Source organism: Leptopilina boulardi, unplaced genomic scaffold, assembly GCF_019393585.1.
Source record: "Leptopilina boulardi isolate dan_hultmark-lab unplaced genomic scaffold, ZJU_Lbou_2.1 LbouV2_216, whole genome shotgun sequence".
NCBI classification, from domain to species: domain Eukaryota; kingdom Metazoa; phylum Arthropoda; class Insecta; order Hymenoptera; family Figitidae; genus Leptopilina; species Leptopilina boulardi.
In genome coordinates this window covers 3,226,711-3,250,720 of record NW_026137770.1, presented here as the reverse complement: position 1 = coordinate 3,250,720, position 24,010 = coordinate 3,226,711, and the positions used below count along the sequence as shown (strand labels likewise).

The 24,010-nt window shown below is 27.4% G+C and overlaps 1 protein-coding gene across 6 annotated transcripts in view; it reads left to right on the top strand.

The window, feature by feature from the left end:
• Positions 1-24,010, top strand: part of LOC127279341 (kazrin) — a 165,294-nt gene that overhangs the window by 59,373 nt on the left and 81,911 nt on the right. Inside the window, exon 1 of one of the 6 annotated variants that reach the window (XM_051301645.1) lies at positions 6,308-6,753. The exons of the other annotated variants lie outside the window; for them this stretch is intronic. The gene's annotated coding sequence lies outside the window, so the exon portion shown is untranslated. Of the gene's footprint in view, positions 1-6,307; positions 6,754-24,010 lie in introns of those variants that run through there. 6 annotated transcript variants of the gene reach the window in all.

The following is a 24,010-nucleotide window of genomic DNA, read 5'->3' as shown; positions in this document are numbered from 1 at the left end:
TGCCTTTTAATTTTCTGTGTATGCCCTAGAATTTTGAGGTTGTGTTTGATCTCTGACCTTGAATGCTGGAACCCGATGCCCTTGAATTTTAAGGTTATATGTTTGATCCATGACCTTGAATCTTGGAGACCTAGGACCTTGAATTTTAAGGTTATGTTCGTTTTAATATTAATGTAGGTAGATATATATAGGACGTTCCACGTCAATTCACCTGTGGGTTTGAGGTTAAAATCAGAACTAAAATACTAATATAGGTATATATATATGGGTGGATAAGTTAACATAAAATAAACAAAGAATTTAAAATTTGTAAACATGTTAAGCTTTATTGTGTATATTATGTCTTTTATTGAAAACAATGTATCTGTCGACATTGTAGAGCAAGGAATTATGTATATTTGAAAGTTGGTATTATTGGTTAAATAACAATAATATACATGAGTAGTTATTTAACTCATGTCGATTTTAACATATAGATATATGAACGAGGACTAGCATGTGGCATATGTGGACTCAATGCACACACGCCGGAAACTTCGACACTTATGAATTTATATTCAAGAGTTTAACAAAATCGAGCTTATATCCCGCTTACAAACTGTTTATATACTAAACTGACTTCTAAACTATTTGTAATATATATCACTTTCAAAAATGTAAATCTTTACAATACGAAATTGAATTTTAAACTTATTTAAATCTTATCAAAGATATGTAAGATCAAATGGTATACTATCTAGATAGTACCCCGTATACCATCTATTTCTCTCCGTGAAGTTTTTTTTGTCATCTAAAAATGTATTTAACTAACAATTAGTTATTCTTAACTAAAAAATTAGTAAAAATATTACTATTTGAATCAGTAACTGACTTTTTGCTACTCTCTAAATCTGAATTAGCGACTATTGGCTTTGAATTAGTGACTATTCGCTTATTCCTAGCGCAGAGTATGCAGCTGGGAATAAGTGAATAATCATTCATTGAAAATTCGCTTATTACTAGCGAATAGTCGCTATTTTAATCAGCCCAGATTATGCAGCAATGAATAAGCGAATAGTCGCTAATTCAAATTTAAAGAGTATAAAATTAGTTATTGTTAACTAATTCTAATTTAGAGAATACACTAAAAAAAATGTATATCACTTAATTCGTATACCCAAAAAAATACTGTTCCTTGAAATTAGTTTGAAATAATATAAATCTTAGTTGTAAATATTTGAAACATATCATTTTTTCGAAATATGACTTAAAAACTATAATACATATATATATAAAGAATAACCTGATGCAGATAAAATAAAAAAAAATAGATTTTTATCCATAAGGCACGAGCGACAGCTGTGAAATTCGAAAACCACTGCATATAAGCATCTGCCTCAAAGTTAAACGTGTATAATAAGGAATATATAGGACAAGGCCTGTGGGGCAAGATGGTACAGATTCGTGGTCACTTTCATCTTATCTAGATACTATTCGGACTATATAGTGTCTATACACATACTACTGACTTGTACTTAAAAGGGAAATAGGAGCGGAAGTCTGTTGGAATAACAAGCCTAAACTTGGTTAATGGGTCAAAAGATTTTAAAGCTTTAATAAAAATATTACAGAAAAAAAAACTAGACTTAAAATTATCTCTGTACGATATATATACTTATTTTGAGTAATAGCAAAAATCATTAAAAAAAAATTCATTTGTTATTTTAGACAAATTTTAGTTCCATTTTGAATTAATATCTAAAGTTCATTTTAAGTTCAACTATAAAATTACAGTCTGGAAACAAATAATTGGCGATTCAAACAGCTACACTAGCGCCACAGTTGAACTAATTTAGGCGTGACTCGCTCTGTAGCACTCCATGTGTTTTAAATTATTTTTTTTTATTTAACGCTTAAAAATAATTTTACAAACGCAATAAAAATATCAGAATAATTAAATAATTTGAAATAAACTGTCAAAACAGAGACTGCTTTAGAGCGAGTCACGCCTAAATTAGTTCAACTGTGGCGCTAGTGTAGCTGTTTGAATCACCAATTATGTAAAGAAAATATGAAATAAAAAAAATTTTCTTTTCATGAACAACTTTAAAAAAATCTTCACATGCATAGAAGATGATTTTAAAGGACATGTCTTATAAAAGTTTTATGTAAGTTTTACATTTAAAATTATATATACTGAAAGTTTTAAAAGTTTTAAATTCAAAAGTTTACTTTCAGAGTTAAAAATAGAAAGATTTTATGCAGTACATATATATATAAGATTGAGATTTTTTATAAAGTTTTCAATGTTTGGGTATTATTTTTAGAAAAATTTGTATTTCTAAATTTTCAATATAATATTTCAATACAGGGAGTATTTCGAGTATCGACCTGTCTTCGTAATATTAAAGGAAGAACCTCTAATACCTTAACAGGACTTGGATATAATTTGTGTCTACGATATACATAGAAATATATATCGCATACTCGGTGGTCAAGTTGCGATATCCTACTAATAATATTTATCGGGTCGTTAAGACCTGCTCGTACAAACTTTATGGCACTGTGTGCTATTTCAGTATAAAGCAGGTGGGAATTTGTCAAGCGCATATTATTGAATCGCTCTTTAAAGTCCATGTTTTATATTTGTAATTTTCAATATTATACCAAATCATTGTATTATTTCTTTATATATATATGAGTATATGTTTTTTTTTACTTGTGAGATTAAAAAAAAATTAAATTTTTGCGTTATAGTATGAAATACAACTGCAAATAATAATATATGATCCGTTGTTTCCTAAAAATAGGAAGAATTTTAAGGTTAGAAGTTTTGTAGTACTACCAACCATATAACACAAAAACTATAAATAATGGCGCTAAATTTAAAACTCATAATCATACTTAACAAAGAAAAATCCCAGTTTATATTGTGTATTGCAATAAAACCATCGATTAAAATTGTTTAAGGAGTTATATATTTTTATAAAGTAATGTTTTTGAAGAATTTAATAAACACGAGTTTTTTTTCCCCAGTAATGGAAGAACATACGAAAGAAAGATCAGGAAAGGTAAATCCGACTTGTCAAACGAAAAAAGATTTGGAATCCGCACAAGCCGATTTCCTTCTTCAGTTTATATATATATATATATATATACTGAAGCCGATGGCCTTTGAAAAACTTGGAAGCACCTTCTGCATTATTCAGTTTTTCTTTCCTTATTCTTACCCTCTCTTCGAATTCGACCCTTTTTTAGTACATCTTACTGTCGTTCTTCTTTGTCTTATACTATATACATATCCAGATTTCTGACGCGCTGGTTTGATCTTTTTGAGTTTTATTATTTATACTCAATGCAAATTAACTTTATACTTTTTTCCATTTAACAATTATTAAAAAACGATTTTTTAATTTTTGTTCTTTTCATCCAACAATAATTAATTTCACTGCAAAAAGAAGTATCTTATATCATATATATCTTAAACATCTTAATGTCTTAAAAACACTACCAAAACAGTGTTGTAGTAAAATTTTAAATAAAATATGAGCTAGTACTTATTTTACAACCTAGCGTATAAATGTCTAGAAAATTTTTTAAATGCAGAATAATAAATTAAGAAGTATTTGGAGAAAGATTGATTCTACCGTGTGAATTACAAATATATATATATATGTTGTTCATTAAGTTTTTCCCACCTTATCTCTTTTGCAGAGATGAGGTAGAATAATTTAAGTTTCTGCATTATATCCATCATGTTTAAAGAGACCATTTACTTCGTTTAATAATCTTCATGCGCGAAATCTCATCACGTACCAGTGACCCTTGATTTCTTTTATATTGAAGTTTTATATCGATATCACTGCATCGCGTACCCTCGCTTCGTCACCCATTTGCAATTTTTTTATAATGTCTACTTTATTTTCCCTTTCCTATTTATTACGAGAAACTATTTCAATTATTTTTAGAAATAATATTTTTTTAGTCATTTAATTTTTTGAAAAATAATTATTTATTATTAAATTAAATATTCCCTATCAAAAATTGACTACTGGGGCCAGTACTGCGCCAGTAATGATATATATATAATGCTATATTATAACTATAGATTGTATATGGGGCATTCTATGGGAAATTTTCATTGAAAATTTTTTTTTGTCCGAAACATTTTTTTTCCAAATCTATATGAAAAATAAGGAAATACGTATTTTTTTATTTTTTTATTTGATGAAAATGAAGGAAGTTATGATTTTTTGAAATTTAACGTCAACGAAGAAAGTGTGTTTTTGGAACATTTTTTAATCTATTGTACTAATAAATTAAAAATTATGCTATATATGAAATTTGTTTATTTTTTCTCAAATTTTTCAAATATGTGCTCAAAAATAACATACCTATAACAGAAACAACAAAAAAGTTGAAATTAAACTTATAAAGTTTTCTCAAAAGAGACACTTTCGAATTTTAATTTTTTTTTTGCATTACAATCTCTGATGATTAAAGAATTTTTTCCCCTATCTGCGAAAGTGGTACTTTTAGTTTTGAAGTTACTATTTACAATTTTTATGCTCGACGCAACGATTTTTAGTATGTTTTTATGAAAATTATAAAAAAACAAATGAATGTTAATGGAAAAAGGTTATATTTGTAGAAAAAATGCTTAAATTCTGTGAGCCGTAATTAAAAAAATTATAAATAGTAATTTAAAAACTAAAAGTACCACTTTTGCACATAGGGGAAAAAATTCTTCAGTCATCAGAGATTGTAATGCAAAAAAAAATTAAAAATCGAAAGTGCCTCTTTGGAGAAAACTCCACAGAAAATTAAAAGGCATTAAAATAAGCTGCAAAGCTTATTATTTTAATCCAATTCTGCTTATTTTAATCCATTTTGGTATTAAAATAAGCAAAATTGGATTAAAATAATAAGCGTTGCAGCTTATTTTAATGCCTTTTAATTTTCTGTGTCACTTTATAAGTTTAATTTCAACTTTTTTGTTGCTTCTGTTATAGGTACGTTATTTTTGAACACATATTTGAAAAATTTGAGAAAAAATAAACAAATTTCATATATAGCATAATTTTTAATTTATTAGTACAATAGATTAAAAAATGTTCCAAAAACACACTTTCTTCGTTGACGTTAAATTTCAAAAAATCATAACTTCCTTCATTTTCATCAAATAAAAAAATAAAAAAATACGTATTTCCTTATTTTTCATATAGACTTCGAAAAAAAATGTTTTGGACAAAAAAAATTTTCAATGAAAGTTTCCCATAGAATGCCCCATATCGTATATTTAAAAATTTTATATATGCATGTGTGCTGTTGAATCATAAATTTTCAATAATTCTTTTGGCAGAGATCTTAATGATTCAATATCATATTTTATTTAGTGCATATGTATAAATACTAATACATATTTTTAAATATTAATGAACTTTAATTTAATTAAAGTAGGTATTATAAATTCTTATTATAAAATTACATTGCCCTGCAATTAATATTTGAACTCGATTTCTGTTACAGGTTGGTACCACTTATTTTTAGGGGCTTTTCATCTATTTTTAGCCACAATTTTACTGTGAGTATAATTATAGTACATTTACAATAACATTGAAAACTATATAAGCAATCGATTTTATTTACTTTTACCAAGCTTGCATGGTAAGCTTACCAAAAGATTGCAGTGTAAGGTTACTGCAAGATTGCACAATAAAATTATTGCAAGATTGCTCAGTAAGCTTACACGATACGCTTGTAGCAAGGTTGGTGCAAGGTTGCCAAATAACCTTGCTTTGAACCTAACATTTTTTTTACATTAAAAATTTTTTTTTTAAGTTTAAAGCAGGGGTATTTTGCAACCTTGCACCAACCTTGCTACAAGCTTACCGTTCAGCAAGCTTACTGAGCAACCTTGCGATAATTATATTGTGTAATCTTGCAGTAATCTTACATTGCAATCTTACGATAATCTTATTTTGCAATCTTGCAGTAACCTTACACTGCAATCTTTCGGTAAGCTTACCATGCTAGCTTGGATCAGGTGGGTTGCAGTCCTGACATTTCGCACTTGGATTTGGACTACAGATCTTAGAAAGAGTAATACTTTTAAATAAAAAAATGTAATTTTTTGAAAAATGAAAATTATTTATGTGAATTAACTATATATGTAGGTATATAATATTCCACCTTACCACACGATGCAATTCTTTGGGACCCCCTTTCCAGGTCCGTGTTTCCCCTCCACTCGACACAACAACAGGGGCCTTACACACAGGTCGACGACAGACGGCCTGCTCGTTGTTGTTGGAAGGAACCGTGATGCCTCGCTTCTGGCATCCACCGACTCTACCTCTCAGTTTCTCTCCGCATGCCTTGGGAGATTTCATCCTCGTTTATGCGCGGTCCACGTATCATCCAAAGCATTCCATTGCCTTTTAAGAGAAGTTTCTTTCTGTGTTTTTTTTTTATTCTTGTCATTTATTTTTTTCAATTTTGGTATATATAATTTTCACAAGGGTGACTTTCAATAAAAAATTTAAAAAGTGTCTAATTTTTGTGACTATGTGATATATTATTATTATTGTTTTCCGGATCATAAATAGTGATCGTGATTTAGTGATACTATTTGATTTTATATATAGATGTGTAAGGGAAAGTGACCATTCTTGGATATACAGTGCTTCTTATTTCACAGAATTAATATAGCGATTGATATCGATATATCTATATGGGAAGGACGTACATGAAGGGATGTGTTGGATTTTCTTGGCAAGTTTCTTTTGTCTCTTCTTGTAATCCTTATATTTTCTTTTGTCCCTTTTATGATTCTTGAATTTGATACGTGCTCCTAATGAGAAATTGCAGTAAAAAAGAAGACTTAAAATGTTGTTTTTTTTGAGCTTAAATTCAACAAAGTTTCTTTCTTTCATCAAAATTTGATCTTAACAGCGCAGTTTGGTCCGTAATGTTAATTTTGTCGGGAACTTTACTCTTAAAATATTAAATGAATTGATCTGAGATATTGTGAAGATGTCTAAAATATGATGAGGAATGGCTGTTATGTGTGAAAATTTTGATGGAGTTAATTATTATTATTATTTTGCAAATTTTTAGAAAATTTGAGGTTAGGTTTGACGTCACTGTGTTAAGTATTTGTGACGCGTTCTAAAGAAAGGGACCTTAGAAGCAATCGAATTATAGGTTATGTTTACAGTAGGTTTATTTTGATTTAAAGTTTCTTTTTATTTTTGTAAAATTAAAAGCAGCTTTTATTAAATATTTTGGATGTAATGAAGACTTAAATATTAATAATTTATATTGAGAATTGATCCTCTATGTGTATTTTCACTTAAAAATTCAAAAACATAACCTATAATTTTTTGCTACTAAGGTCCTTTTCTTCAGAGCGTGTCACATTTGATAATGATTAATTTAATAAAATATTTTAGTTTTCTCACATAACAACCATTCCTAAACCTATTTTATATTTTTCCACAAAATCTTAGATCCATTTATGATATGTACCTAAATTTTAAGAATAAAGATCCCGATAAAATTAACATTTGTGTATTGAACAATTACGTTATATTAAGATTTATAAACCGCTTCTTTTTTATATCAATTTTTATATTGGGATATAGTTATAAGGTGAAACAGTTAAATTACATATAACGAATAATAAGGTATTATAATAATTAATAAAAAATAAATATTTACAAAATAATATTAAATTAAAATTAATTACCGCTCTCTTTTTTACGGTGTTCATTTTGACATTAGAGTTCGCAGGACATTGAAACACTATATATGTATATACATACAACGAATTTAATATACACATATAAGAACGAAGGTGCTACTCGTTTCGTGAGAGATTCGTCAGGACCAGCATAAATATTTATGTATGAAAATTTCTACCTGCATCGATTTCATTCACCTTTGAACTGGATTTCAATAGTCTGCACTCATCCCCCCCCCTCTCTCTCTCTCTCTTTTTTTCTCTCTCTCTTTCTCTCAACATGCATATAAATTTTATAAAATTAAACAAGCGAGAATTTCAAAACTTCATTTATTGAACATTTTTAATTTTACGCATCCAAAGAAAAGATTTCTTTGATTTAAAGAAACCAATTTCTTTGACTTATTTTCTTTCATTCAAAATAAAATTTTCTTTGAAACAAAAAAAGCTTCTTAGTTTCAAAGAAAATTTCCTTAATTCAAAGAAAGTTTCTTTGAATTAAAGAAATTTACGTATTAAATCAAAGAAATTCTAACATTGATATAGCGAGTCAAAGAAACATTTTTTTGAATTAAATATAATTTTTAATAATATTTTTTTTTTTGAATCAATGATAATTTGTTTGAAAGAAATAAATTTTCTTTAAATCAAAGAAAAATTTGCCAAAGAAATTGTTTTCATTAAATGAAAGAAATCTTTTTTTCTGGGTGTAGTCGCATTTTTCTATAAATATATATATAGATTTAATTTTATAATTTATATTTATTTGAAAATTACATTTCTTCCTTATTTAAGATTTATAATATGATTTTATTCTTAAAATAAAGTAATAACATTTTTAATAAATTTTATTTACGTGCCTGAAGTTTTGAACGTTCAAATGAACGAAAAATTTATTTACTACTTTTTTTAACTTTAAATTTTATTATAAAATATTGTTTTCAGTATCAAAAAATAAATTAAGAAAAACCAAATTTCAATAAGTGATTTACCTGATGTTCTCATTATCTAATTCATATATTATCCTATTAAATGAAATCTGGTTCAGTTGAGTGGAAAGTCGTTGTATAGTCCTGGTTGGATTGAAGATATAATATTTCCCAATATTAGATATCGGTAATTTAATCTCTTTAAGTAAAGCATTAGAGCGGAAATTCAATCGCAGATTATATGCGGATTTAGTTTGCGAGAACCATAATATATAGTATATATATATAAGAATGAATGTTCCGTTTGAGAGCATTGCTACTCTATTTCTTGTCCCAAAAATTCGCAGGTTTAGATCTTCAGACTTTAGTTGTTCTTCAACGACACTACACTGAAAAACAAAATTTATTTGATTCAAATAATCAATTACTTGACTATTATCAAATAAATATTTATTCGATAAAGCAACTGATTATTTGAATCAAATAAATTTTTTTTCAGTGTATTATATTAAATATTGACTCATTTTACTTAACCAATTTTTAAATTTAGCGCCATTATACATTTATATAGTTTTTGTGTTACGAGGTTGGCTAAAAGAGTCTATTCAAGAAATAAATATATAGGTATAGGTATACATTATACATATTACGCAATCTGAAGAAAGGAACCTAAAACCAAAAAAAGGATCTTTTAATCAAGGTAAAATTGTCATAAACATAACCTAAAATTCGTTTACTATTTTTACGTACCTTTCTTCATATCGCGTATATATATATATATAGCCTATGTCTGTAAACGAGTGTAATTGATTTGAAGACATCCAATCAGCACGGAAAGAGTTGTCTTCGTGATAAGAGCCATTTCCAGTTTTATTGAACCCTTCAATCAGATGGAATGTTCTCGTCAGGGAAAAGGAAAGGCTATATTCACGTACCACAAATGTTCGTATTTGGAGCGATTTTTGCAAAGTAATTGCAGAAAGTACTCCTCCTCCACTCCATATAAAACGATAAAGACTGATACGGTCATCATATAGGATATTAGACAAATAATCTTTTTCATTTGTTTCTTCTTTTTACTTAGACTAGCGCCGCCGACGGCCGCAAGCGGCCGTCTTCGTTGCTTCTGTTCCTTTTTCAATTTCCATTTTATTCATTTCATTTTAAAAAATGATTTAATTTCATCTTGTGTTTTTTATTTCATATCGATTCAAAATGTAAAAAAAATTATGAATGTGAAATTAGAGAGATTGATTTACGCTATAATCTCTCTTGCACTAATCATTTTCTGCTTTTTTTATTTATTTTAAATTATACTCATCTTTATGCTACTTCGTACTAATTTACTTATAATTGTTTATAGTCTGTTGATTAAATACTTTATTAATGGATTTTATTTAAGGGTTCTATTTTATAAACTTTTTGGATAAATAATTTAAATTTCTGATAAATTGTAAAGTATAATGTAAATGAAGGGTAGAATGACAAAAGGGGTCAAGCGCCAATTCACTGTTTTTACAGGAAGTAAAAAAAACATTTTTAAAAATTTTGCAGGTCATTTAAAAAAAAACTGAGAAAACCGTTTCGATATATTAGTATGTTTTAATAAATAAACAACAATTTGTTGAAATAAACCTACATATTAACGATAAAATTAAAAAAAACTGTGGTTCCTTGAGGTTATATCAACTGCGCACATTTTCTTTAAACATTAATTATAAAAAAAATATACAGTTTAAAGAAAAACTGGAAAATTAGTTTCTTTCTATGGAATCGACGAAAAGAATAGAAAAAAAAATTCCTTTAAAAAATTGTTTGTTTTCAAGAAAATTAAGAATTAATTGCTTGCTTTGGAATTGAGCAATACTTTCATCTTTAAATTCAATTGTTCACTTAGTATAACCATAAAAATATTTAAAAATTAATAACAAAATGATTTTAAAATTGTTTAAAATTGAAAATACATTATTATTAATATTAATTTTATTAATTAAAATATTATTAAAATAAAATTAAAATAAAATATTAAAATAAAACCTAAAAAAATAATATTTTTTTTTATTTTGATAATATTATTGACTCACCACTTTCTTTTGTTTTTCAATCAGGTTGCAATAAAGTAAATTTGAGGCTATTTTATTAATTTAATTTTTATGAAAAACTGATTTAAATACGCAATAAAAAAGGAAATCCTTCTACAGAAATGTGTAAATGAATTTTCTTGATTTTTTTATGCAAAAACCTCATTTTCGATAAATTGGCGCTTGACCCCTTTTGTCATTCTACCCTTCAAATATAGAGAAAAGAAATTTTTCAGTCTCATAAAGTAGTCACAGAAATGGTTAATTTAAAAAATTACATTCTGTAAATCATAAATTCAAAAAAAATTTCTTTAAAAACAATATTTTTCACTACCTGTAGTTATAATTATGGTTATTTTTCTTTTTTAAAAAATAATTAATTCATGGCAAATGAAAATAATATATTATAATATTTAAGTGTTATGAAGTTAAATTACATATTTTAAAATTATCGTGCGCTAATTATTTCGACCAATCAAGTGGCTTTATCTGAATAAGTTATTCTTTTTTTCTAAAATTATTTATTTTCAAAAAATATTGATTCAATCGATTTGTGTGCAATCAATTTTTTCTTTTTTTAATGGAAAAATGAACTGGGTTTCATTGTTTTTTACAAATAATTCATTTAAAAAATTTTTAAGTTACTTATTCAATTGTTAAATCAAACTTAATGATTAATATTCATAATTCTTTGCACGCAAAATTAACAGAAAAATTATATTTAAATTTATTTATATTTTTAAAAATTTAATTAATGAAATTACTATTTTGAAAAATTAAAAATTTAAATTATATTAGAGTTATTTTGTAACTCATTTGTGAATAATAATAGGAAGAGTAGTAATAATTTTGACATTTTCTTTTTAATAAAAAGTAAACAAAAACGCAATATATTAACTTATATTGAAATGAGTAATTTTTCATTTCAATATGTTAATTTGAAACTATAAAATAATCTAAATAATTTTTACGTGTTCAGAAATAAATAACCTAATAAATTTAAATAATAGCGCTCATTTTTCAATAATGAAAGAAGCGACTGCAGCACCACCTACATACATTTCTAATCTTGATATACGTGTCGCCTTTCTATAATGATTTCACATTCTCAATGCTCATTCCTTATTTCGATATTTTTCGAGTCCTTATTTCGATATTTTTCGAGTTCAGTTCATCACTCTTTTTTTTAAGAAAGGATTTTCCTCGATTCGTTCAGCGTTTCTCTCATAGTATTTCACAGTAAACTCACCCTATGCGACTTTATCGACTGAGTTCTGTCGGTACAAATTCTATTGGTTTCACCTCATTGGTCAACTCAGCGCGCGCCACTTTAAAAATAAGTTGTTTCAAATATGCGCGCGCTACTTTAACCAATGAGGTGAATTATAAACGTTTACATATTTAAGGGCATGTCTAAGATGTCCAAACCAAAAATGTAACCAATTATTGACTAACTTTTATTTTGTATTACATATATATATATATTATTATTTTTTCGATTTGTTTACATTTGACAAGCTTAAGTTCATATCATAATTAGGTTATGACATTATTTTCAAAAAGAAATTAAGATAAAAAATATTTATATTATATATTAATTTACCGTATATTATTTATTTCTCGTATCTTTTTCGTGTGTTTTTATTTTTGTATTTTTTGTTAGATGTTTTTGTTTTGTTTTCTCTTGATCATTGTCTCGTCGTACGCCCACAAGGTTCGCTCAAAAGACGACGAATAATGATTAATGGGACATTGAAAGAGATCGGTCGTTAAATTAATAAAAATTCGCCTTTGCAATATCATGAAGAATATATATGTATACATTTTTAGTTTGTGTATCCACGTTTATTATATAAAATTGAGTTTCTTTTCAAATCTAATTGCAGAAGATTATGCTTAATTAAGTTCAGTTCTCAATTTTCAAAGGACTATGACTGAAGATTTATGGGTGGGAAAACGTGCGCGTCCTATAATTTTTACGCGCGCACTTTAATTACGTTTCAAGAAGAACTTAACAGATTTATTCTCTTAACATAAAATAGAAATTAAGCTTAATCTCTTAATTCATTTTTCAACAGTATATAATAACAATACAATTAAGGGTGCTCATGCAATACAGTCAATCCCCGCAACCTGCATATTTCGCAACATGACCATCCCCGCTACTTGACCATTTCGTATCCTCGCAACCTGACTAAGAAAAGTGTCAGTTCTCGTACGTGAACAGTGCTGTATCTACACATAGTGTCCAGTGGTCAAATTTTAGTGGTATCAATTTTATATAAATTTATTAAAACGAAAATAATTTTGAAAATTGAGTATTTTGTCAACGAAAGTAATTATTCTTAATTATTTAAAAACATTTTTTAATATTTTAAATTTTAATGTAAATATAAAAGTTCTAATTAATAATTACATAATTTTAATAAAAATAAATTATTAAATAATTATTTATTTAGTTATTGATGTTTAACAGTTAAAAAATAATTCATTCTATTTTCACTGATAGAAAATTATTTATAATAATATTAAGAATTCAAATATAAATTGAATTCATTTTTCGTCTATGTATTTTGTTTTAATTTTTTATCAAGCTGATATAATGAATATTCATTAATATTGTAATTATTAATTATATATGAATTACAATATAACTTCTATATTACAACGCAACGATATAAATTATCATATTCATAATAATGTTGTGGAGAATATTGTTCTCTATGAACTATAGTCAAAGTATACAGTCCTGAAATCATTGGTTTTTAGTGATGGGGGAAGATGGTCAGGTTGCGAGATTGAGAAGGAGAGAAAATTTTGGAAAATAGTCAAGTTGCGGGGATTGCCTGTGGTGCATAAGGTTATTCAAGTTGGGTGGGGGAAAGCCAAGATGGATGATGGCTGGTGCACAATCAGCCTATCAGCATTCATTCCCACGAGAAATTTCTCGGGGAATCTCGGGCTCGGACTGTCTGTCCCAACTGCAATATCTACTTCGACTTGCGCAGAAGAGACTAGATCTGACCAATAAGGAGACTAGATCTAGTCTCTCTCCACGTAACTCGAAGTACATATTAATTGCGGTTAGGACAGACAGTCCGAGAGGTTAAAGGCATTTGATATATTTTGCGTCTGCGCAGAATGTTCGTATACAGTTTCTGCGCAGATGCAAAATATATCTACAATACCATCAGTACCCATGTAGAAATTTTGCAATGGCCCAAACCTTGGCCAAATCTGCAGATTTGGACGCCATGGCGTCCATAAAATTGGCATGAAACGCCTTACCCGATTTGGGCCACAAGATGAAGCCACATTTTGACGCTTCCAAGGGCTGGTCCATATTAGGTGAGGCGTTTCAAGCCATTTTTGGGACAAATATGGCAATTTCTACAATTTCTACTATATAAATAAATAAATATAAATATATATTAATAATATAATATTTATTTGATTTTTATAAATAATAATATATTTAAATTATCTAATTAATTTTTAAAGTATTATTAACTTTCAATTGATTATATAAATTTTAAATGTATAATATTGAAAATGTATTTACATGATTTCTATATTTAACATTTTTTTAAAAAAGTTTTACAAATCTGCCAGAATTTAAAGGGTTTATTTATAATTGCTTGCATCAAATAAAATATTAAATCTACTTGAAAAAAGTATGACGTTATAATTTCTTTTTCTCACATCTTATTAAGAATCTTGAACCAAAAAAGCTTTATATTACCTTTACTAAGAAAAGAATTTGCTGAATTATCACAAAACATTTTTATGAGATAGTAAATGTGGTAGCAAAATTATTTCTCCTACATTTGCAGTAATTTGAGAATTAGAGGAAATTGTAAATTAAATTTTTTTTACAAAAATAATTTTTTATTTGAATTAAATTAATAACAAACCTACGTTGAACCTACGCAATCGACTTTCATTGAACTTACAGTAAACCTATATTGGACCTAATTTGACATTACAATGATCCTATATTAAACCTACATTGAACCTATTTTCACTCTAAATTGAATCTACTTTTAATCTATATTGGATCTACTTTGAACCTTTATTAAACCTTTTATTGAACCTACTGTAAATTTATATTGGATATACTTCGAATCTACATTGAATATACTTTAAGCCTATAATCGACCTATTTTGAACCTGTATTGGACCTCCTTGGAACCTACAATGAACCTTTATTAAACCTACATTTAACTCACTTTTAATCTTCATGAAACCTCCATTTAACCTACATTAATTCTAAATGGTACCTACATTGGTCCTACTTTTAGTCTACATTGAACTTATTTCGACTTAGGAATAGTATACGATGGTCTCGTTATAAGAAAAAGAAAACAAAGAGACAGTTATGTTCACGATATTGAAACATATTTGAAATATATTTTTTGATTATTTAATTTATGTATCTCTTAACAGATTTTGTCAAAACATTTTTAAATCAATTAATGTATACTTACATCTTATCGCATGTAGAAAATTTTTGTTTATAAGATAGAATTAGAAAAATTATATTAAAACTAACATTAATAGGATATTTAAATACACAATATAATCTATTTTCTTGTGAGTGAAAGAGTTTACGATCATTTTTTTCTTTTTTAATATATATCTTTCAGAGGTTGATAGTTTGATAAGGGCAGTCGACATTCAATAACCTTCATGTCGCAAATGTGTGTTTTTTTTAATGCTCTTTGCACATCCTACGCAAAACAGTCTGGTGAATAAAGATCGATTTACATAGTCGTCTTCCCCCTCATATTCCTCCACTAACTCTGTCCAAATGCCTCAGGGTTGCAATTAAAAAGCAATTTATAGTATACGTCTCAACTCAACGTGAGATATAGCTACATCACATCTTAAGAAACATATAATTGTTACAATGTCCAACTTTATATTGTTCCTAATTCTTTTCTCGACAAATTTCTAATCAAAACTTTTAATCACCTTTCACATATTGTTTTACACTTTTATCATTTGTTAATTGACGTTATTATAACTGACACTATAAATGCAGAATTTAGGTAACATTACCTAAAAATAATGTTTTGCTTTCTCGTGGAGGAGCTTTGTAGTCCTTTCGTTTATAAAAACTTTTAAAGTGGCGGAATAAACAAACAGAAACATGTTATGTGAGATCCTGATCAATTGTCCGGATGTATGTATGTGTGTGTGGATCCCTTTTTTGTTTAGAAGAAAAATTTAACAGGTTTTAATGGATTTAGTTAAAATTTGGTAGGCTTATTTATCATATTAATATCTGAAAACTGACCAAAGGATTTTAAAAAATACCCAAATAGGTAAAAAAAATTTATCGTCTTTTTTAAAAATAGAAAAATTTAAGGTTATATATAATAAAATCGTATTCCTTACGTCAAGACAAATCGATCAGTATATTATATATAAAGTATAGTTTTAATTTAAATTTAAAGAATTAATGAAAGTTAAAAAATCAAAAATTCACATTTTGGCTATAAAATTTTGTGATTATTTAAATTTAAGTTTATAGATGAAATAATTGTATTCCTTGCATGAAAACGAATCGATTGGTATATATAAAGTTTACATTTAAGGTAAATTTAATAAATTAATGAAAGTTAAAAAATAAAAAATTCCCATTTTAGCTGAAAAATTTTGTACTTATTTAAATTCAAGTTTAAATATAAAATAATTGTGTTCTTTGAATTGAAACGAATCGATATTATTGTAAATAATTATAAATTATATATTATTTTTCAATAATTTTTAAATTTCAGCTATAATGTGAATTTTTGATTTTTTATTCTTTAAATTTCACTCAAATGTATAGGTACTCAAATGTTTATATTATTATATTATTTTTGTATTTTTATTTCAATGTTAATGCTTTCTTCACGAGGAAGCAAATTTTTTTGCTGATCGTAAAGAGGAAGCAAAATGTTCATGTAATGAACCTCTGAATTTACAACTTGTTTAGGTTATGTTACCTAAATTGTTTCCTCTGAATAACAATTTTTAATTTTTATTTCATTTTTCGAATTTTTAAAATTAAATTATTTAAAATTTGACTTGTTTTCTTTCATTCAAAATAAAATTTTCTTTGCAACAAAAAAGCTTCTTAGTTTCAAAGAAAATTTGTTTGATTCAAAAAAAATTTAATTAAAATGCATCACATATATGCAATATTACAAATTTCAAAATCAAAAAAACTACCAAATCTATCCTATAATCTATATTACTTTCTGATTAATTTGATCAACACTCAAATAATTGCAAGCATAGAAAAAAGATTAAAAAATCATGATTATTTGCAAGTGAAAGAACACGTTGTTCTCTATTGTAGCGAAAATATTGTTTTACAAAGCAGCCATAGTGCTGACGTGTACCGCGATAAATATCTCAAAAATGGGGCGTAAACCCCTTACTAAAGGCCCTTACAAGTGTCACTTTCACATATTCAGTTTAGTCGTTAACTTATATTTTATACATGACCATAGTATAATAATATTATAGCTATTTTCTGTAACAAGAAATATGATTTGCAAAATATATATGGGGAAAAATTTCTTAATTGATCCAATAGCAAAAATGTGAACAGTGGATTTCTTGAAAAATCATAACTATTATATATAAAAGTGTCATTCTTTTCAACATAACCTGAAAACTCACCAAATAAGAAAGTTCCTTCGTTCATGTACATATATATATATATATCTACCTGTATTACAAAAAGAATATAGCCGCAAGTCCTTCCCTCCCTCACCCCTCCCCTCGCCAAAAATGACTTAAATTTTGAGGTTATGTTCGTTACTTCGTTTCAAGACTCTGAATATAGCCGCAAGTCCTCTCCCTCCACCCCCGTTGAGGAGGTGGATTTCCCGCCAAAAATTACTTAAGTTTTGAGGTTATATTATTTTGGCGGGAAATGACCAAGAAACAAACATAACCTCAAAATTTGGCGGAAAACGAAGAAGAAACTAACATAACCTCAAAATTAAAGTCAAACATTGAAGGAAAATGAGTAAAAAACGAACATAACCTTAAATGTAAGTCAAATTTTGGCATAAAAATTAAAAAAATTAGATAAATTTTGTTTTAAAAATTAAAAATAATAAAAATTATTATTAATAAAAATCATAAATAACATTTAAAAAAATAAATAATAAAATATTAATAATAGTTTTAAATTCCAGAAATTGGCCAAATATGAACTCAAAATAGGTCATAAGACCATCTACAAAAACAATAAAAAATGGGGGTATTTACATATACTAGGGGGGCTCCGCCCACCTGCGCGCTTCGCACGCCAACCCCCCTCTTTTAATACTTTTTTTTAAATTTTCCATTGATCTTATTTTTCCAAATGAACCACCTACTTCAAAGTCAGAGATGGGTAAGTATCATACTTCATGTATGTTACCTAAGTTTGCTACGTATGTTACATGTGTATACAACTTGTCCAGTTTGCTACACAACGTTTGTTACATTTCATGACGTAGGCACTCGTAATGGTCAGAAGCAAATATAACCTCAATCTAGTTGGTTCCGCTATGTGTTTAGTCTTTGAATTTTTGTTTGATTGATTTGATTGTTTCTAAAAATCAAAAAGATCTATATTTATTTTTTCAGAAGCAATGACGAGATTTTTTTGTAGGATTATAGAAATTCAAAGTAAAGAGTAAAGACATATAAAAACACTTATTAACTTAATAAAAATTATTAAACTGAAGTGCAATAAATTATTATTTAAAGAATATTTCATCTCTTTATATTTACCAGTAGATCTATTTACCTGAGTTGCCTGAGACATTATTATAATTTATCTGATAAGGCCAACGCACAATAGATTCGCGAAAGTCGTTCGCGAACGAGATGCATGAGATAGAAAAGGATACGAATATATCTCTGTCCTTTTCTAACTCATGTTTCACGTTCGCAAACGTCTTTCCCGAAGATATTCTGCTTAGGCCTTTATGATGATGAGGCGAGTCCGAGTTGACATCCAAAAAGAAAAAGTGAGGTTATATTTATAATATGGTTTGCGACGTTTGCGACAATTTGTTACGTATACTACACATTTTAGGTATCATACGTAGCAAACCTTGAGTTTGCGACATTTACCCATCCCTGTTCAAAGTATTATTATTACAAACTCATTGAAATCTGAATAAATATTATTAAAATTAAAATTTTTAAATTTTAATTAATAAATTAATTAAATTAATAATAAATAATTAAATAAATTAAAATCGACATTAAGAAATTATTTTTTAAAATAATTTTAATGAAATTGCCTAAAAACCAATAAATTATCAAAAAGTCTTGAAACGAACATAACCTTTAAATTCAAGTCATTTTTGGCGGGAACTCCACCTCCACTTGCGGCTATATTGAAAGCACGAAGTAGTATAAGGAGCCCCCACTGCATAGGCAATTTCAGGAAAAACATGTTCTGAGTTTTCCGACTGCCTTTCAATTTGGTAGGATAGCGATACTAGCGCGATTACCGGGAAAATTGTTGCAACTCAACTGGATAATGGCGGAAATGTATGTTTGTGACAGATTTGTCGTCTGCACTCGACTCTTCACGAGCAGATACGAATCATCACGAAACATACATTTCCGCCATTATCCAGTTGAGTTGCAACAATTTTCCCGGTAATCGCGCTAGTATCGCTATCCTACCAAATTGAAAGGCAGTCGGGAAACTCGGTACATATTCATTTTGCATAGTGGGGACTCCTTATACTACTTCGTGATTGAAAGTCTTGAAATTTACATAACCTCAAAATTTATGTCATTTTTGGCGGGAAATACGGCGAGAGAGATGAGGGAAGGGGGGAAGGACTTACTGCTTTATTCAGAGTCTTAAAACAAACATAACCTCAAAATTAAGGTCATTTTTGACGGAGGAGGGGAAATGAGAGGAGGGAGGGGGGGACTTTCGGCTATATTCAGAGCCTTGAAACGAACATAACCTCAAAATTTAGGTCATTTCTGGTGGGGAGGGGACTTGCGGCTATATTCACAGTATAAATTCACATAAATTTTGAGGTTATGTTCGTTTCTTGGGTAGAGGGATGATTTCCCGCCAAAATTTGACGTAAATTTGAGATTATGTCTGTCGGACATAGCCTCGAACCCAGCGGTAACTCTGGGGACTTGCGGCTATATTATAGGCATTGTAGGTAATATAGTTATAGGTATACAATATATATATATAGGAAGGAACCGTATAAACCGTAAGAAATATATTGTTTAGATCTACGATCGGAGGAATTTATCGATACTTGAGGGATATTAGTTGCTTACACAACAATGCAAACGGTAATCTGATTTTGTTCGAGCAGTTACTGTGCTCTACATTGATATATCTCAACTTATCGGTCCAGTGAGTTTCCCATCGTCTTATAATTGAGTCTTTGGTCTCAATTCTCTTGAATAAAACAATTCAAAGAATATGATTTAAAAAAAAAGATAAAGTCATCCGACAATATCGAATTTCACTTACTTGAAATAATTGCGTTCAAGTCAACAAAAAAGTATCTAATTTTATAAGAAATTAATGAAATGTCAGCTTATAATTTGATATTTACTGACACTGGTCAGATTAATATTTATTATGTGTATTAAATTCATGGAAAATGTAAATAAAAAAAATGGGAAGACAATGACTTTTCAAAAAAAAAAAAAAAAAAAAAAAAAAATTCACGGTATCTGTAAATTCCGATTTGCCACTTATTCCACTGGGTGACCAGGACTGCAGTCTCGTGGAAAATCGATCTCGTGGTGGAAATTCCCTGGTCACCGCGGAATGAAACCTGAAATGGGGTCGGTAGCAAGAAAATTTATTTCCCCAACGACTGGTACGATGGCATCGAGAGGAGCCAATTACCGTTGAATTCTCCTGGTATATATAGTACACCTTTTGCTTACTACTACTGTATATATAGAAATATATAAAGAAGGGAGAAGAAAATACCATGAGCCATCATATTGCTCCCCTATGAATATTTATCGTATATGTTGAGAGTTATGTTTACCATATGTATAAATATTGTAAACCCGTTTTTTTTTAAATTAAAAAGTTTTTTTAAAAAGACTATATTTGCGTAAAAAAAGGAAATTAATATTTAATTCTCAACGGAATTCTTTTATAAAGAAATATACAATAAAAATTAACAACCTTTTGGAGTTATAAAGCAAAAGGGAGTAGAAATTTTACTTCCTTAGGGATAAATTTTGCATGGGATTAATACAACAAAAATTATGCATCTAAATTTTAATTCAAAAAGAAGTTTATCCGCGTAAAAAAATCGTTAGTTGCTCAATTATTGACTATATATTATAAGTGTACACCATTAAAATTGTTTTTACGTTTCTTAATAAGAATATAGTTTTACTGGTTTTTATTCGCGTGGCTCCTGTTCGCTGCAGTTAGCTGATATAACTGATAATTATAAATAAACTAAAAAGTTTCTAGTATTTAGAAAGACTTAAATTCTTTAAAATTAATTTTCCAAAATAAACTGAAAATTTTTCTAAGATTCCATAAGAAACTAAAATTTAATCTGAAATATAAGTTTTACATATGAATTAATTATATGACACACTAATTAAAAAGTATAAAATTGATACCAAAAATATTAAATTGATATAAATTTTTATATCACTTTGATATTTTTGGTATTTATTTAATACTTTTAAATTAGTGTGTAATATATTACAATGTTTTTATCTTCATTTCAAATATATAGAGTTTCTGAAAAAAAAGTAAATGACTATATATTTATTTGAATTTAGCTTTATTTAAAGTTAAAGAAGAAAAATATTACCACCGTTTAATCTCAACCGATAAAGATGTCATAAAATTTATCATCAAAATGAAAATAAAAATTGTTTCATTTATCAGCGAAATTTCACATTTATCCATTTGTGCGCAGTAATTTGTGATATTTTTCTGTTACGAAAATGAAAATGCTGAAATAAAACCTTATATGAAGAAAAAAAAAAAGAGAGAAATATTAGCAGAAATGTGTCTAAAAACGTCCAGTTCAGATAAATGGCCAATTCTAATTGAAACACTATTTTTGGGGTGATAATTCACTAAAATTAATTTTACTTAAATATATATATTTTTCGACATATATAATATTTTAAATTCTCGATTGAGGTTTTAATTTAAAATATTTTCTATAATTGAATTTAAATATTTTTATACGTACACATTTCTTTGATATACATTTTTATAACCTTATGTTATCGACAGAACTTATTATATTTTATTTCTTCGACCCACACGAGTCGTAATTTAACAGTTATATACACGCGAGTATTTTATTGTCACTTTCGTGGTTTGTTAGAAAATCCACTGAGTGGAGAAATACAAACGCAACCCCTAGGGCTCAATTTGAAAATGGAGTCTCATCTCTGCGCCCTTGTTTCTGCAGGATCGAAGCTTATTATTAAAATTTATCTCCCTTTCCTTTATATACCGGGATTCTCGAATAACGGTTGATTTACGCTTCAAGTTTTAATGAATAATTGTCATATATTGGAAGAAAGGGGGAGGGGGATCTCCCTTCCTACTAATTAGTTAATAAGCTAAAAGCACACTTTGTCATTTTTACGAAATTCATTTTCAAAATATGCCAAAACGCTTTGAATTGATAATCCTCTTATATTCTAAATTGACATTTTTTAAAGTGATATTCGGATCATCTAATTGCATATTTTTAATATTTATTTTAATAATTCATTTGATTTTATTATTTTAATTTACTAATCTATATAATTTTAATGAATAATTTATACTAATGAAATTTAATTCGATATTTGCACTTTGAATATTTAATAATAATAATTATTGAAATACATATATGACGCCAAGTTATTTTACAAAAAATAGATTATCTAAAATAATAAATTAACCCGAAGAACAAAAATTATATTTTTGATAAAGTCCAATTTACTATAATCACAAATTTATAGATCGCGGAGAGGTGGAGATAAAGATAAACACACCCATCTCTTATTACAAATTTTCACTGAATTAATTCATTTATTAATATAGAGTAAGTGCATCAATTACGGCGCGTTCATAAAAAATAACTATTATTACTATTATATTTAATATAACTATTGCAAAATGATTCAAAAAAATTATTTTATTCTTTTTTTGATACAATTACTAATAAAGATTTATTTATTTATTCATAAATTGTAAACGGGCTGTGCTCGTTTAATGCACATTTAAACAATTATTAATTTAATTATTTGAGATCATATTTTTTCCCTCGCCGTAATAAGTCTTAAATTGACTTTATACAATAGAAATGTCGACTTTTCTATTTCAAAGGTGTTTTAACTCGAATCGCACCGTAATTAGAGCATTTATATAATTTATTCGGATAATATTATAACAAATTAATATGTATTTAGCGAAAGGCCAAATAGGAGAATATTCATAAAGTCTAATATATAAACAAAATTCGATTTGCATAAAATATTAATATATTATAATTTTATAATAAATCATAAATTTAAGTTAATTAATTAATTAGTTCTGTCTTAATAATTTCTGAAAAATTTGAGTATTATTGAATGTAGTTATATATGTAGAATGACACTGAAGTTCACACTTGCAATTATACATATATATATATAGAACTTCTGAAGGAATTGGTTAGAGATATCAAAAGTGTTATATATAGGTTGAGAATTTCACTGCGCTATATAGAACAAAGTTGGTTTGTCACTTTCGCGCGACTCACAGCAACCCTTGTCTTTAGATTTATCGCTGAAACATTCACGTTGGATCCATATGTCATGTTAACTGAGTTACTTAAAGTTGAAAGTTTAGCAAAGATACTGTGAGTAGGTGTGTATGGGAAACTTTAAACGGGTGTGAACTTCACGCATACATTTCACCTTCAAATGGGAATAAATTATAAACCTATATACAGTGAATTATATCGTCATTATACCATTATATATGGTAGAAAATTGATTTAAATTTGAAATTCAATTTTATTTCTTATAAATTTTTTGCAATAAATAAATGCGTTTCAATGTATATATATATATATATAATGCAAAAAGAGAAACTATAAAGAAAATTATGTTTCAGTAATAACAGTTTATATACCATAACTGAAAAAATAAAAAAAAACATTACAAAACAGATATAGAAAAACTGATAATATATCGGTGAAACAAAAAGATTTTTAAAAAACAGAATCTATGAACAACATATAAAAGAGATTATTTAA